Genomic DNA, 15,466 nt, shown 5'->3' on the forward strand with positions numbered 1-15,466 from the left:
TGGGGGAGGAGCAGGCTTGAGGCAGAGAAGGATTCCACTTTGAGATGCCTGTGAAATCACAGTCTTCCATTAGAAGCAATAAGCCCAGTCTGAAACTGTTTATTCAACTCTTTTGTCTCGAGCACTTACTACGTGCCAAGTGATATACTAGGAGCTGGAAATTTAATAGAAGAAAATATGCAACTCTGTCTCCAGGGAGCTTACAGTCCAGGCAGGTCCAGAGCAAGTCTTAGAAGAAGTTTTGAGGCTCTGTGGAAAAACAATCAAATTATTCTTCTTTGTACATTTCCAGGCAAATTGTACCAAATATGGTAGATTGCCTCCAGCCTGTGTCCTTTCCCTCAGTCCCTGAAGCTGTATCTGCTGCCCTGGGCACAAACCCTGGCCCTGGGTCCCATTGCCTGGAGGTGGCACTTCTGAGTGGCCCCCACAGATCTATTGCCAGGTGAGGGCCACTTGGAGCCAGGTACAGGGTAGACGCTGTGCAACACTCTCATAATCCTCACAATGTCCCCCCCCACTTTGCAAATGAAGAAACTGGACAGATGAGGTTGTTGCTGTGACTTGAGCCAGGATTCACCAAAGATGTGTTTGACCCCAGAGCCTGATGGTATAAAGTCAGTGGGTGGCAAAGAACTGGTATTACCTTTAGGCTTGAGCTAGAAGAGTCCTGCCCTGGGCCCTATGTTTTAAAGGACCCCACTCTGGTCTTCTTCTAGCCATACCCCTCCCCCAAAGTCAAGAAGCCCACAGGGTAAAAGGGACACGCTCACCCAGAACCCTGCCCCCTGCTCTAGACTATATTCTGGGTGCCCAGAACCTCTTGGCTCTCTGCCTGGGAAGATCTGGATGGGTTGTGGAGTCACCCCAAGAAGGATGGCACTGGTGTGCACTCCTCTAGGCCCAAGGGTGGCTAAGGAGTAGCTGTTTGGGGGGGGGGAGGTGCTGAGCAGAGCTTGATGTGGACAGGACATCCACATATATATCACAAGGCCTCTTGTGACATTGGGTGAACCCAGGATATGGAAGGGAAAGGGGCAGATTGTGGACAGGGGACCAGGTATCACCTCTCTGGAGGCCGTGATGGCCTCATACCCTTGTCCAAGGCTCTGTTTTTGTTTTTTCTTTCCTTTTGAGTGGTGGGGAGACAATTCACCACAGCTAAGAGCATGTTTAACTTCTAGATATTTAGACACATGGTAAGTAGGATATTTGTACTCTTGGTCCAGGGGTCTCAAAGTTAGGGGTGACCTTATTTCCCTTTTAATTCTGTGTTCTTTATCCAGAGAATGACACTGGGGTTGGGCAGGAGAAAATGTGTATCATTAAAGGGAGATGTAAGTTCAAGATAACTCAGAAGATCTTTTTTCCCAATTATCTCATAAATATAAATGGTTGTCTTCTAGAAAAATATGTCAAAAAATCAGGATCCAAATAAAGTCTACATACTTTGGTGGGTTGACATATCTCCTTGGTATTCTTAATTCTAAAATGTTCTATACATTTCCCTTTTTTTCTCTTTATGCAGAAATTTAATTGTTTTACAGAATTCCCTACAGTTATGAATATGGGCTAATTCCAACTCTAAAATTTTTCCTACATACTGCAAGTTGTACCCAGAAGCTTGGTCAAATTTGGGTTCCATTTCATAGGGGGTGCTGTGTTTTTCCATCATTACATCTGACTGTGTTTTTTGGGATGGTGTTAGAAGGCGTTGATACTCGTTACCTGGATCCATTGAGTCATCAGAGGGTGCAAGTTGGTGGTGTCCCATCATTCCTTCCTCAAGGAGCTGAGGCATTTTTAAAAGAGAAAATCTTACTCCTTGATTATGTGCCTGGCTATTGGTACAGTTCAGGCGTCCTCAAACTACAGCCCGCAGGCCACATGTGGCCCTCTGAGGACCTTTATCCGGCCTGCCAGGTGTTTTAACTGCCACTGCCTGTTCTGCTTAGCAGCAGAATCATCCTGGGGCTGCAGTCCTGCCCTCCAACAGTCCGAGGGACAGTGAACTGGCCCCCTGTTTAAAAAGTTTGAGGACCCCTGGTACAGTTCATATAGAAAAGGCAGAATGAATGCTTATTTCTTTCCCTTTATTTACCTTTTCTTTTTAAAATTTTTTGAGACCAAGTCTCTCTCTGTTACCCCAGGCTAGAGTACCGTGGTGGTGTCAGCCTAGCTCACAGCAACCTCAGCTCTTAGGTTCAAGCAATCCTCCTATTTCAGCCTCCCGAGCAGCTGGGACTATAGGTACCTGCCACAATACCTGGCCAATTTTTCTATTTTTAGTAGGGATGGGTTCTCACTCTTGCTCAGGCTGGTCTTGAACTCCTTGGCTTACGGGATCCGCCCAGCCTTGGCCTCCCAGAGACTAGGATTACAGGCATAAGCCACTGCTCCTGATTTATGGCCCTGATTTATGACATCTTAAGAGCTTGTTCCAAATTGCCTTACATGTTTTCACACCTCCTGCTTCTGATAAACAATAGGAGAACTCACAAATGTGATCATGAAATCACAGTCAGTTACCCTGAGGCTCTGTTGAAATGAGAACTGTCATCTAGTGAGGGCCTCTGAGAGTGAGCCACTTCTCTGTGTGTTACTGGTTAATCTCCAGGAACCCCAAGGGGGAATCGTGAAGCTGATTTTGCAGATGAGAAAGTGGGGCCTCGGGTTTGTCTGTCTCTGAAGTCCACTTTGTGGTTTGTTTTGTTTTGTTTATCACAGCACTGCAGGGAATTAGAAATGCACAGATACATTTTCAGTTTTCAAAACAGCAAGAAGATGCATTGTGCCAGAGATGAAGGTGACCTTGAAGAGGATCTCAGGCGTGAGTCTAGGAGTGGTTTGTGAGCACCTCCCAAATGAATGTGTGTTTTCTAGCACGTGGCTGGGGGACTAAGAACATGCTGTTTCAGGCAATTTCCATTCTCTTTACAACATGACTAAATCTGACATGTCTACCACACCCCCTTATTGACTCTTGGCCAGTGATGTCACAGCTACTGTACCTGGCTCTGACGATTATGAAAATGCAGAAGACAGGTCTCTGCCATCGAGAGCACAAAATTGCACAGGGGAAACAGGTGTATGAAACAGTGGGGGAGGGTAGTACAAGAGGGGTTGAAACAAAGGTAGTGCATGATGGTGTGCAATGTGGCTAGGGGAGGGAACCCCTGATTCTGCCTCAGGGACCATGGAGGAGGCTTCTCAATGGTAAGCAATCACAATCTTTACTTAATACTTTTCAACATTTACCACGTGTTACCACAGCACAACACGTCCCATTGTGCTGTGCCCCTTTGAGGATTCGATTGTGACTTTTGTACTCAGGCTCATCTTGAAATCTCTCCGTGGAGGTTGGGCTGGATACCTGAGTAGCCAGGCATTTAACGCAGTTCATCTGCATTCCAGTTACTTGTGTACTTTTCTTGTTCCTTTCCTAAGCCCCAAAACCTTGAAGGCAAGAACTATCTCCTTTTACTTAAAAAGTATTTCATTTTCCAAACACCCACCACGTACACGTAGTAGGTTAAAAGAAAAAAAAGGCATGTGCATCAATGGAGGAACGAGTGAGTCACCTCCCTGATGCCACTGATAACAACAATGTATTCATCAAGCACTTGCCCTGGGTCTGGTACTGTTCTATCAACTTCAAATGTATGTTATTAACTCATTTGATCCTCACAATGATTGTGTAAATGAGTCACACTGAAAATTTCCATTCTACTTGAAAAAGGATGGCGTTTATGAAGGAGAGAGCACGAATGCAACGAAGGAGGTCAAAACACGTACAGCCCTTTGCTCTGTACTAAACATGCTTCTGGGAAAAATCCTTGGTTCCCACTCATGATGACTAAACCCTTATACTCATAAAATACCATCTGTACTCTGTCCTGTTTTCTGTTATGACTTAAACATGAAAACTAATCCTGGTCCAATTTATGTCATTTGAAACATTACTATTTTCTGAGCCCCGGATGCAGCTGACAAGGGAGAGATGATGGATGGAGCCTACAGCCCAGTACAGATGCACCACTGGCCCACCCGAGAGGGCTTCCTTAATTACACTGTCCTTGGCTATGAGATTCCTATTCAGCCAGGGTTGGAAGGTGCAGCTAGTGAGACACCAAGTCTAGACAAAAAGCCATGGCACACACTCTGAATCCCCAACTGGGGAGTGCCCAGAGTCTTGAGGGACAGGCACCCTTGCCCCAGGCCACTGTTCCGTCCATCTACGACTGATTACTTTGACCACTTGGGGGCTTCGATCTTACTTCTCAGAAGTAAGATCTCTCTGGGTTTCATTTATTTCAGGGCTCCAAAACTTGACCTTCTCAGCATCACCCTGGGCAAATGCACTCAGCACATTATCAGTAAATGTGAGGCTGGAGAGGCTTCACTTTGTCAAATTAAACTCCAAAGATAAGTCAATAACTCCCACAGGGCCTGCATGCCTTGGAACCTTTTCTAAAGCACACTCCTAATTGCCTTTCCTCCCCTATCTTGCCTGAGAGCTGCAGCGTAGAAGGGAAATTCTCCAATGGTGAATCACTTAATCACCCTGAGTCCTGCCAGCCAGTACACAGAAGAGACACAGGGCATAGGGCAGACATCACTACAGTCAGCAACAAATCCTGGAGATTTCAAGCACATGGAGAGAAAACCCTGAGTGGAATATCTTTTGTTTGACATTTGAAAAATAGGATAAGCAGTCAAGGGACTGGGAGAAGGAGAGACGGATTCTTTTCTCAGCTCAGCCTCCATGTGGGGAAGTGACCAGAGCTCTAGTTTCTTTGTCTAATGACAGAAATGGCCTTATTGCAACTGACGTCTTACACAAAACCATAGTTCATAAAACGTTCACTTGGGGTATTTTATTTAAATGTATTTTATAACTTTTATAAAGACAATCAGTGGGACCCAAGTTAATTTTGAACATGATACCCAGTAAATATATTAAAGTATGATGTGGGACACAAATCACAGATATTTGTATATAGTTGAATATTTAAAATATTTAAATAGGCTCGGCGTCTATGGCTAAAGTGGCTAAGGCGCCAGCCACTTACACCTGAGTTGGCGGGTTCAAATCCAGCCCTGGCCCACCAAACAACAATGACGGCTGCAACCAAAAAATAGCCGGGTGTTGTGGCGGACGCCTGTAGTCCCAGCTACTTGGCAGGTGGAGGCAGGAGACTTGCTTGAGCCCAGGAGTTGGAGGTTGCTGTGAGCTGTGGTGCCACAGCACTCTACCCAGGGCGACAGCTTGAGGTTCTGTCTCACAAAAAAATAAATAAATAAAAAAAATTTAAATATACATTTTAAAAATGTAAAAACTTAAAATATGTACAGAACACCTTAAGAAACTCTTTGGAACAGAATTGAAAAAGCTGGGGCTACTTGATCAATAAAGGTCCTTCCATTCCAGAAGTTTCATGATGGAGCAAAACACCACAATGTAAGTATTACACTTGAGGGCCCTATCCTATTTTTGTGTGAATGTGAAACTATGTGGACCAAATAAAAATATCCCAGAGATTCAAAAGGATAAAGAAAAAATATAATATTAATATCTTTTGGGAAATTATATGATATAAATGATAACTTGAGTGTCACAACTTACAAAACAGGACACTTTGAAAACTACCTTAATAAGCCAAACCCCTCAACAAAATACTACCAAACTGAATCCAGCCACATATAAAAAGGATTTTATACTAAAACCAAGTGATAGTTATCCCAGGAGTGCAAAGTTGATTTACCATCTAAAATCAATGTAAATATACCATCTTTACAAAATTAAGGGCAAAAACTACACAAGCATTTCAGTGGACACAGAAAAAGCATTTGACAGAATGGAACATGCTTTTATGATGAACGCAATTAAAAAAGACTAGAAGTATGAGAAATCTTCCCCAAGCCAATAAATGGGATCTGTGACAAAATAACAGTTAACAGAAGAGTTAATGGTGACAATGACACAACAAAAAATAGATTGGATTTCAACAGAATATAGTACCTTTGTGCATCACGTAAGACCATCAAGAAACTAAAAAAGCAACCCAGGCTCGGCACCTATAGCTCAGTGAGTAGGGTGCCAGGCACATACACCGAAGCTGGTGGGTTTGAGCCCTGCCCAGGCCTGCTAAACAACAATGATACTGCAACCAAAAAATAGCCAGGCATTGTGGTGGGCGCCTATAGTCCCAGTTACTCTGAGGCAAGAGAATCGCCTAAGCCCAAGAGTTTGAGGTTGCTGTGAGCTGTGACAGCACGGCACTCTACCAAGGGTGACATAGTGAGACTCTGCCTCAAAAAAAATAAATAAATAAAAAATAAAAACGGAAAGCAACCCAAAGAATGGGAGGAAATATTTTTAAATCATATATTGGCAAGAAATTTACATCTAGAATATATAAATATTCTGTGTTATAGCACAACAATAAAAACCAAGTAACTCAATTAAGAAAAGGTAAATGATTTGAACAGACAGCTCTCTGGAGATACACAAATGACTAATAGGCACATGATAAGGTGAGTGACGTATTTAGCCAGGGGGAAAATGCAAATCAAAAGCACAATGACAAACTCTAGTCAGCCCCCTTTATGCGTAGATCCCACATATGTGGATTCAATCAACTGCAGATTGAAAATATTTCAAAAACTTCAAAACAATAGAAAACAACAATAAAAATAATACAAATAAAAGAGCAACTTTTATAACTATATAACTATTAGTATAACTATTTATATAACTATTTATACAACTATTTATATTTCATTAGATACAATGTAAATCTAGGGTAATCTAGATGATTTATAGTATACAGGAAGATGTATGTAGATTATTTGCAAATACAGTGCCTTTTTTTTTTTTTGGAGACGGGATCTTGCTCTGTTACCTGGGCTACAGTTCTGTGGCATCATTATAGCTTACTGCAACCTCAAACTCTTGCGATTCTCCTGCCTCAGCCTCCCAGGTAGCTGGGACTACAGGTGTATACCACTATGCCTGGCTAAGTTTTCTATTGTTTTGGTTGCTCAGGCTGGTCTCAAACTTCTTCTGGCCTCAAGTGATCCTCCCACCTCAGCTTCCCAAAGGGCTGGGATTATAGGTGTGAGCCACCATGTCTGGCCAATAATGCCATTTTATAGAAGGGACTTAGACATCTGTGGGTTTTGATATTTGTGATGGGTCCTGGAACAAATCCTTCATGGATACTGAGGTATGCCTGTTCTCAACACTGACTAGGATGGGTATAATGAAAGAGACGTAATAACAAGTATTGATGATTGTACTAGTCAGGGTTCTGCGGAGTAACTGGCTCCACAGGAATATACAACACAGCCTTGAACAACATAGGTTTGAACTGCAAAGGACCATTTATACTCAGAGTTTTAAAAATAAATATATTGGAAAATTTCTTGGAGATTTGCAAGTATTTAAAAAAACTGTTTTCCTCTCACTTACTTTATTGTAAGAATATAGCATATAATACATATAACATACAAAACATGTATCAATCAACTTTTTATGTTATTGGTAAGACTTCAGGTCCAAAGAACGCTATAGTAGTTATGTTTTTTGGAAGTTAAAAGGTATATGTAGATCTTTGACAAATAAGGGGCCAGTATCCCTAACTCCTGTATCGTTCAGGAGTCAAATATATATATATGATTTGTTAGAGGGAATTGGAGGCTGGTAAGTAGGGAGGCTAAGTGGTCCATGATCTGCTGTCTGCAAGTTGCTGAGCAGAAAAGCCAGTGGAGTAGTTCTGAGAACCAGTGGGCCAGTGGTGTTAAGTCCCAATCCTGCCTCCCTCTGGCAGGAGAAGCCTGAGGATGTCCCTGTTCAGTCTGGTAGAGGGCAAATACTCCCTTCCTTTTTGCCTTATTCAGGTTCTCAGTGGACTGAGTGATGCCCACCAACACGGGGGAGGGCAATCTGCTTCATTCATCCTACTGATTCAAATGCTAGTCTCATCTAAAAACACCCTTCTAGACACGCCAGAAAATGTTTAGTCTGGGTACCTCATACCCTAGTCAGGTTGATGTATAAAATTAACCATCATTTAGAGGTAGGGAGAAAGTGGAACCCCCATTCATTGCAGGTGGAAATGTAAATGGAAAACAGTTTGGCAGTTCCTCAAAATGTTAGAGTTACCACACCACTCAGCAATTCTACTGCTAAGGATATAAAATAAATAAAGAGAAATAAAAACACATGTCCCCACAACTGCTTGTACCTGGAGTTTCATAGCAGCATTATATATAATGGCTCAAAGTGGAAACAACCTAAATGCGTATCAACTGATATGTGGATAAACAAAACGCGGTAGAGACGCGTAATGGAACATTATTCAGGTGGAAGCTTATTTGGCAATAGAAAAGAAAAAATACGATACATGTTAAAACAAGGACGAACCTTGAAACTCTTACACTTAGCAGAAGAAGCCAGACCCCAAGGGTCACATATTGTGGGATTTCATCTACATGAAATGCCCAGAACAGGCAAATCTATAGAGACAGAAAGTAGACTAGAGGTTGCCAGGGGCAGGAGTGGAGGGAGTAGGAGAAGGGTGTAATTGCTAGTGGGTACAGGCTTCTTTTGGGGTGTTGGAAAGTTCTAAAATTATGTTGTGGTCAGGTGGTGCCTGTGGCTCAAAGGAGTAGGGCGCTGACCCCATACGCCGAAGGTGGCAAGTTCAAACCCAGCCCTGGCCAAAAACTGCAAAAAGAAAAAAAAAATTATGTTGTGGTGACGACTGCACAACTGTGACTATTCTCCAAATCACTGAAATGCACATTTGAAGGAATGTGAATTGTGTCTTAAGAAAAGGACTAATGGAAATCGAAAACCCACAACACTTTTTAAAATGCAAAACTCACAACATCAGCTATAAGGAACTCTCACAAAATATAAATGTAATAAAGGGGAGAAATGTCAAAATACCACATTAATAATAATAATAATGGTCACATTTCTGGGGGCTTATATTATGCCAGTCACTGCTTTACAGCTTTTTACATGTATGAACTCGTTTCATCCTTACAACAATCCTGTGAGGTAAGCACTATCATGATCCTGATTTTACAGGTAAGCAAACAGATTGCTAATTTAGAAATGGACTGAGCACTAACCATGTGTGAGGGTTTCTGCTGGGCAGTGGGTGGACAGTGTTGAGCCAGGCAGAACACCATTCACATAGCCAGGATTTTAACATGCAAATAGTTGGTTTTTTTTTTTTTGTTTGTTTGTTTTAGAGACAAAGTCTTACTTTGTCAACCTTGGTAGAGTGCTATGGTGTCACAGCTCACAGCTCACAGCTCCAGCTCTTGGGCTTAGGCGATTCTCTTGACTCAGCCTTCTGAGTAGCTGGGACTATCAGCACCTGCCACAACACCTGGCTATTTTTTGTTGTTGTTGCAGTTTGGCAGGGGCCGGGTTTGAACCCACCACCCTTGGTATATGGGTCTGGCGCCCCACTCACTGAGCCACAGGTGCCACCCCTTAACATGCAAATCTAATTATAGAGCCTGCAAGGTTTAACTGCTTGCCACTCAAGAAACAAGGCCAAATTCTGGGACCAGTTGGTACCAAGAGTTCCTCTATCTGACCAAGAAAGGACCCAAAGGACAGCTCAGGTCTTAGATAAGGAGGGCATATCCAGTTGTGAGGTGATAGGAGGAGATTAAGTTCAGAATCCTACTCTCCCCTCTCTGCAGATGAGAGTATAGGCTGCCCCAGACTCAGGAATGTACCAAGATTGAGATAATGAATTACAGTTAGGAGAGTTGAGTCTTGTTTCCCAAATAATCTTTTCATGGCTGAAAGGTGAAGTTCTACCTCCTCTGAACTCTGCATTTTTATGACATAAGCCAAAAGAAGCTTCCAAATGTCAGCTGTGAATTTTCAGTTCCTGTCTAAGAAGAAAAATTAGCATTGTTCCCAAGAACAGGAAGAAATTTAGGGTGAAAGAGAATGCACTGGAATTGGAACAAAGTTATCAATTACGTTACTTAACCAGGAGGCAGGGGCCTGTCTCATGCCTAGAAAGTGTCTTGGTCTTCTGTAGGGTGATTCAGAATGAATGGAGCTCTGGGTTCCTCAGCTCTGAGTGTACTCAGTTTCGAAATGAACGCTTTGTAATAAGCTTCAGCTGTTCAGGTTGAGCCTGCACGAGGATGAAAGTGCTTTCCGGATCTTACTAGAGGTGGGGAACCTACATCTGTGTAGGCGGTCCTGCAGACCCGCTCTCCCAAAGCGTCTCCCTCCTTAACTCCCCACCCCTACCCCAAAACCTGGGCCAGCAAGGCCAAGCTAAGGATTTCCTTTTCCTTCTCCAAGGACCTGCTTCACCAAGCCTGGCTGGAAGCAAGTTTTTTTTTTTTTCTTAATTAACTTCTGTGGTGTGATTGTGAAAGTAATACATTGCCCATATAGGAAGTAATAAGATGGTCATATCTAACTTAGCACTTGCCATGTGTCAGGCACTGTGCTAAGGAGTTCACTTCAATTACTTCATTTAATCCCCCAACAACCCGATGAGGCAGATATTATAACTATTACTTCCAATTTATACATCAAGAAGCTGAGATGCAGAATGATTAAACGATGCATTAAGAGCCACTCAGTGGCAGAGCTAGGGAGCAAAAGCCTGTTTATTTCTACACTGCATTATTATAATTCAAGGTGAAATGTATGAACCCTGCAAAGGAGGACAAAGGGAGTGATCTGGGGATTAGAAGAGGTGTGGGGTGCAGGCTGTGGGAGGGGTAAATAAGAGTTTCCCAGCAAAACTGTCCAGCATGGCACTATTCCAGCTACTGTGAGGCATGCTTTTCCTCTGCAGTGCTGTCTTGGTCAATGCCATGAATGAATGACACCCAGAGCCAACTGATGGCTCAGCTAAGATTATGTATGAGCTTTCACCCCTCTCCCCATAACTGCCCCAGGCCCAGTCTCCCCACGCCCTGCCACTTGTATCACCAACTGTCTTTTCCCTTACACGCATTCATTTGCTAATTTAGAAATGGACTGAGCACTAACCATGTGTGAGGGTTTCTGCTGGGCAGTGGGTGGACAGTGTTGAGCCAGGCAAAAACAGCTCCTGGCCTTTTCAAGTGCTCCTTCTGCCTTTGTCCAGGCCCTGTCTCCCTCCCCGGGATTGTTGAAATGATTCTTTGCTTATCTCCCATCCTTAGTCTCTCACTTCTGCAATCCATCCAGTGCTTGGCACTTCAGAGGTGCTCCATGAATGTGTAATGAACCTTCCATGATGACCTCAGGGTCTTTTGAAAAGGTAATTCTAATCAGTGACTCTTCAAAGAAGCTCTCAGAGGTTGCCTATTTTCTCCAGCATACTGTCCCCTTTTCTTAGCCTGACATTTAAGACTTCTCATAACCTAGCTCAAACTGGCCTGACCTAGATGCTCCATCTAAACTAAATTCCTCACCTTTTCCTTAGGTGTGTCATGAATTTTCTTGCCCTACCTGTTGGCAGAGACAGTGCTCACCAAAGTCAAACTGTGCCTCCTGTTTTTCCCAATCCCCCTTCTGGACTGGGTGGGGACTGAGTGACAGGCTGTGGCCAGTGGATTCCTCTTTGCAGGAACATCCCTCCCCCCCATAACCTCTCATGTTGTTGCATAAGTGATGGGCTAAGCCATCAAGATGTTCCAGGTCTCTGTATTGCTGTAGCATGGCCTCTGCTAGCTAAGCCACACATCTTTGCTTCTGCAAGGCCCTTTGCTTAGAGAGATTTTTCTACCCTCTTCCTGGCCAGTTGATCCCAAGTTTCAACTCCAACAGGACATCTCCTGGGAGGCAGGCACTTCCTGACCAGGAACCAGTCACTCCCACCTCTCTCTACTCTCAGGCTTCTGTTATCACCTGGGTTTCCACCCAGAGCCCAGGCTGGCTGATGGGTTGTACAGGGGTTTGTCTCCCACACTACACCGTGAGGTCCCTGAGGGTAAGGACTGTGTCTGTTTAATTAACTTATCAAACAAGAGCAGTCAGTGTGCAACTGAAATGAAAAAGGTCAGAGGGAGAACTATTTATCCCCTAGCCTCAGTGTGTGGAAGAGGGTTGGGAAAAAACCCTTGACCCATTTCAACCTTGAGACCAGAGGGGGTTGGTGGTGGGAGTTTTAGGTGAGTAGGACAGGGGGAAAGGGGAGGGGTGTGTGCATGCAGGAAGGCTCTGGAATCTGGTCCTAGCCGCTCCCCTTCCCTCCTGCCCGGCAGGCAATCTGGGAGAGCCAGAGATCGGCCTCTCTAGCTTCTGACTGTTTACCTCCTGGGTACCATGGCGACTGGCAAGACTGGTCACTATGGCAACCTCACTATTAACCAGACGCAGTAATCATTGGCAGACAGTAATGAGGACGGAAAGGGCATTTAAAAAAGGAGCATCAAAGGCAAGGGGCACGCGCAGTCACGGCCAAAGTCCCAGCTAAGGTGACTGAGATTCTACACCCTCCAGTAAAATCCTCCAGTCACCTCCCTCCTGGCATCCCACACCAGTGAGGACCCCCTCTGTGGCTGAACAGAGGCTGAAGAGGAAAGTGTGTCCGGGTATCTCTTCCCGTGAAACAGAGGAGAGTTCAAATCCTACTCCCGCTCAAGGAGCTCCCACCAGCTCGGTGAAATCCCAACAGGGTCCCTCACCCTGGGAAACTTTTCTACAACTGAGACTTTGGCGTAGAGGACCGGGTTTGGCTATAGCTCGCCAGAATGATCCTCTCGCCTCTTGGCACTGTTCCATCACCCCCTGCTCCCGGTCCCCCAAGAATTCTCACTTGGGGCTATGTGAAATCACGGGGTACGTTGTGGCTACCCCTCCCAGGCGACGATACTGTTGCTCATTTTCATGAATTAAAGCGTGTGGAGGGGGAGATAGAGAAGGTTGGGGGGAGGGTGCTGAGCTGTACATTCCGGGTTGGAGTCCGAACCCAAGAGTTTGAGGTACCAGGGACCATGACACTGACCCCAGCCTCGCCCCTCTGAGGGACCTGGCTGGGGAAGGTCCGCTGTGTGGCCGTGGCTTCCCGGCGGGAGGCTGAGCCCGCGGACTGCGGGGACAGTGCTGAGCGAGCGCGCTACTGGCCCGAGAAAAGCAGTTCGCCGTCAGCCTCTCTGTTCTGGTTCCCTTCATCCTTCGCCATATCCACGTCTAGCCAGAGATGCCCGCCTTAGAGCGACCGAGTTTAAAGTCTCAACAACACCATAAAGTAGTGAGATTATGAGGGAAAAAAATGAAACAACCCCCCTCACCTCTCCCTAGCCCCCAGAGCCCCAGCCTCAGCCCTGGTGGTCAGAGCGCAGGGGCACAGCCCAGGGCGTCGGGGTGGCGCGAGGAGCTGGGGTGTGTGTGTGGGGGGAAGGCGGAGACCCCTAGCCTGTGCCTTTATGGGGATTACAGAGGATCAGAGGGCCCTCTGCTCTTTCTCCTCGCTACCGTAGCACTAAGTCCCGATGCCCCGAGTGGCCAAGACTGGTATATGGTTTTATAATTAACAACAAAAAAGTAACTGCTAACTCAAAAGAATTTTAACTCCTTGAACCTCCTCAGTCCACCCACCTGTGTCTTAGGATCCCCACGGTTGAGTAGGGTCTGATGGATGCAGCCTTGTGCCCCAGCTTACTGTTTCCCCTGGGTCTACGCTCCTTCCCAGCGGGGGACACAACTTATCCCCCCCCCGCCCCCGTTCTCACGCGCGGCGCGGACTTGGGGAGAGACTATGCACCTGCCTCCGACCTGGACCAAGGACAGCAACTCGGCCAGGGACCCCCGGTCCCAGACTGGCTACCGAGAAGGCGCGCTGCGCAACCTCCCACAGGGCGGAGGATCCATGCCTCCCTCTCCCAGCCCCGCTCCTCCTGTCTTCCGCCCCGACGGCTGTGGGATGTGAGTAAAAGGGGATGCGTAGTCTTGAGGAGCAAGGAGGACGGCTTCTTGTTCCTTGAACCAGCCTAGAGGGGTTCAGGGATGGAATTAGCGTTCCTTCTGCTGTTTTCTCTCCAGCCAAGACGCGTCCCGTTTCAGCACCGGGGACGGCGGACAGCGCCGAGCCGGTTCTGCCACCACCCCACTCCCTTCGGTGAAGTTCTTTAATCCACCGAGTCTGCAGTCTTCTTTCCCAGCACACCGCCCAGCGTCCCAAGCACTCCTAGCTCAAAATCCTAAACACCTTACCCTGCCAAAGTTTAGTTTCCCCGGGGTGCGCCTCGGTGCGGCAGAGCGCCTGGTCCTCGCTCCCTCTGGCTTCTGGGCAGCAGCTGGGGCTGCTCCCTCCCACACACTCTCGACCCCAAGACTCTTCTCTGCGGACGCGGAAGGAGCCTGTTCCCTCCCTCTCTCCGAGAAAGTCAGGTGAGGCTCTGCAGCCTCAAAGACGGTCTGAAAGAAGCAGAAGCCTCTCGTTCACATCCCTCTCCGCTCCAAAGGAAGAGGGGGTGAGTCAGGAGCAGGAAAGCAGCCAAGTCCCTCGGTCACCTCTGGATTCTCTCCTAACCGTGGGCCGCCACCTTGGAATCCTTCTCGGGATGTTTTACCAGTAGTGTAATCCACATGGGATGAATGAGGACATAGCAGAGATCTGGGACTCTGAAGTTTAAAGGTGGGGAGCTACGTGTGTAGCGTTCTTAAACCTGTTAGCAACTTTATGGACCATCTTAGAAACAAATTTATCCTTGGGATAATGTGCATTCTCCTTACAGAGCTTTTGTTTCCCTCTATCACACTAGGCAACACCAGATTCCCTGAACTAAAAATTAAACCCGTCGATCTAGTTAATATTCAATGCCCTCTATTGAGGCCAAAATAATTTAAGCTCTTTTTGGAGAAAATAATCCTATATTTATTATGTAGAATACATATTATAGAATACACATCTCCATGAAGGATGGAGAATGAATCCCACCTCCACTGTCTGGTTCTGGACGGCAGAAGCAGGTCCCAGGGGTGAAATCTGAGCCTTCTTGCCTGGGGATGGCCTGGATAGTCTTTTGGATCCCAGGTTCTCATGACTGACATCCTCAGGGGAAGAAATTCCACAAAAGCAGATCCCACAGCAGTCAGCCAACCAGAGCTTCTCTGAGGATTTGGAGCTCATGGCTTTCTCGAGTATACTTATTGAACCAGCCGTTTATGGAGCAGATTATCTTCAGAAGGCTTAAGTCTTTGAGTTCATGTGACACTTGATGGGCGAGGTGAAGTGTGTACTCTTTAATGGAGAGATAAAAAATTAGAATGGTGCATGCACACACACACACAGTCATCTTAAAGAAGGGAGGCAAATCAAGAAAAATTTTTCCTCAAAGAAAAACGAAGCTTAATTGTTTAGATTCAAGAGACTCCAGAATGAGAGAGCAAATAAATGCAAGTGGTAATTCAACAAAATGAAGTTGAAGCCCCAGAAATTGATGGAGTGGAGAATTCTCCTTTTATTATCTGGAC

The sequence above is a fragment of the Otolemur garnettii genome, unplaced genomic scaffold (assembly GCF_000181295.1).
Source record: "Otolemur garnettii isolate 467f Iridium unplaced genomic scaffold, OtoGar3 scaffold00079, whole genome shotgun sequence".
NCBI classification, from domain to species: Eukaryota; Metazoa; Chordata; class Mammalia; order Primates; family Galagidae; genus Otolemur; species Otolemur garnettii.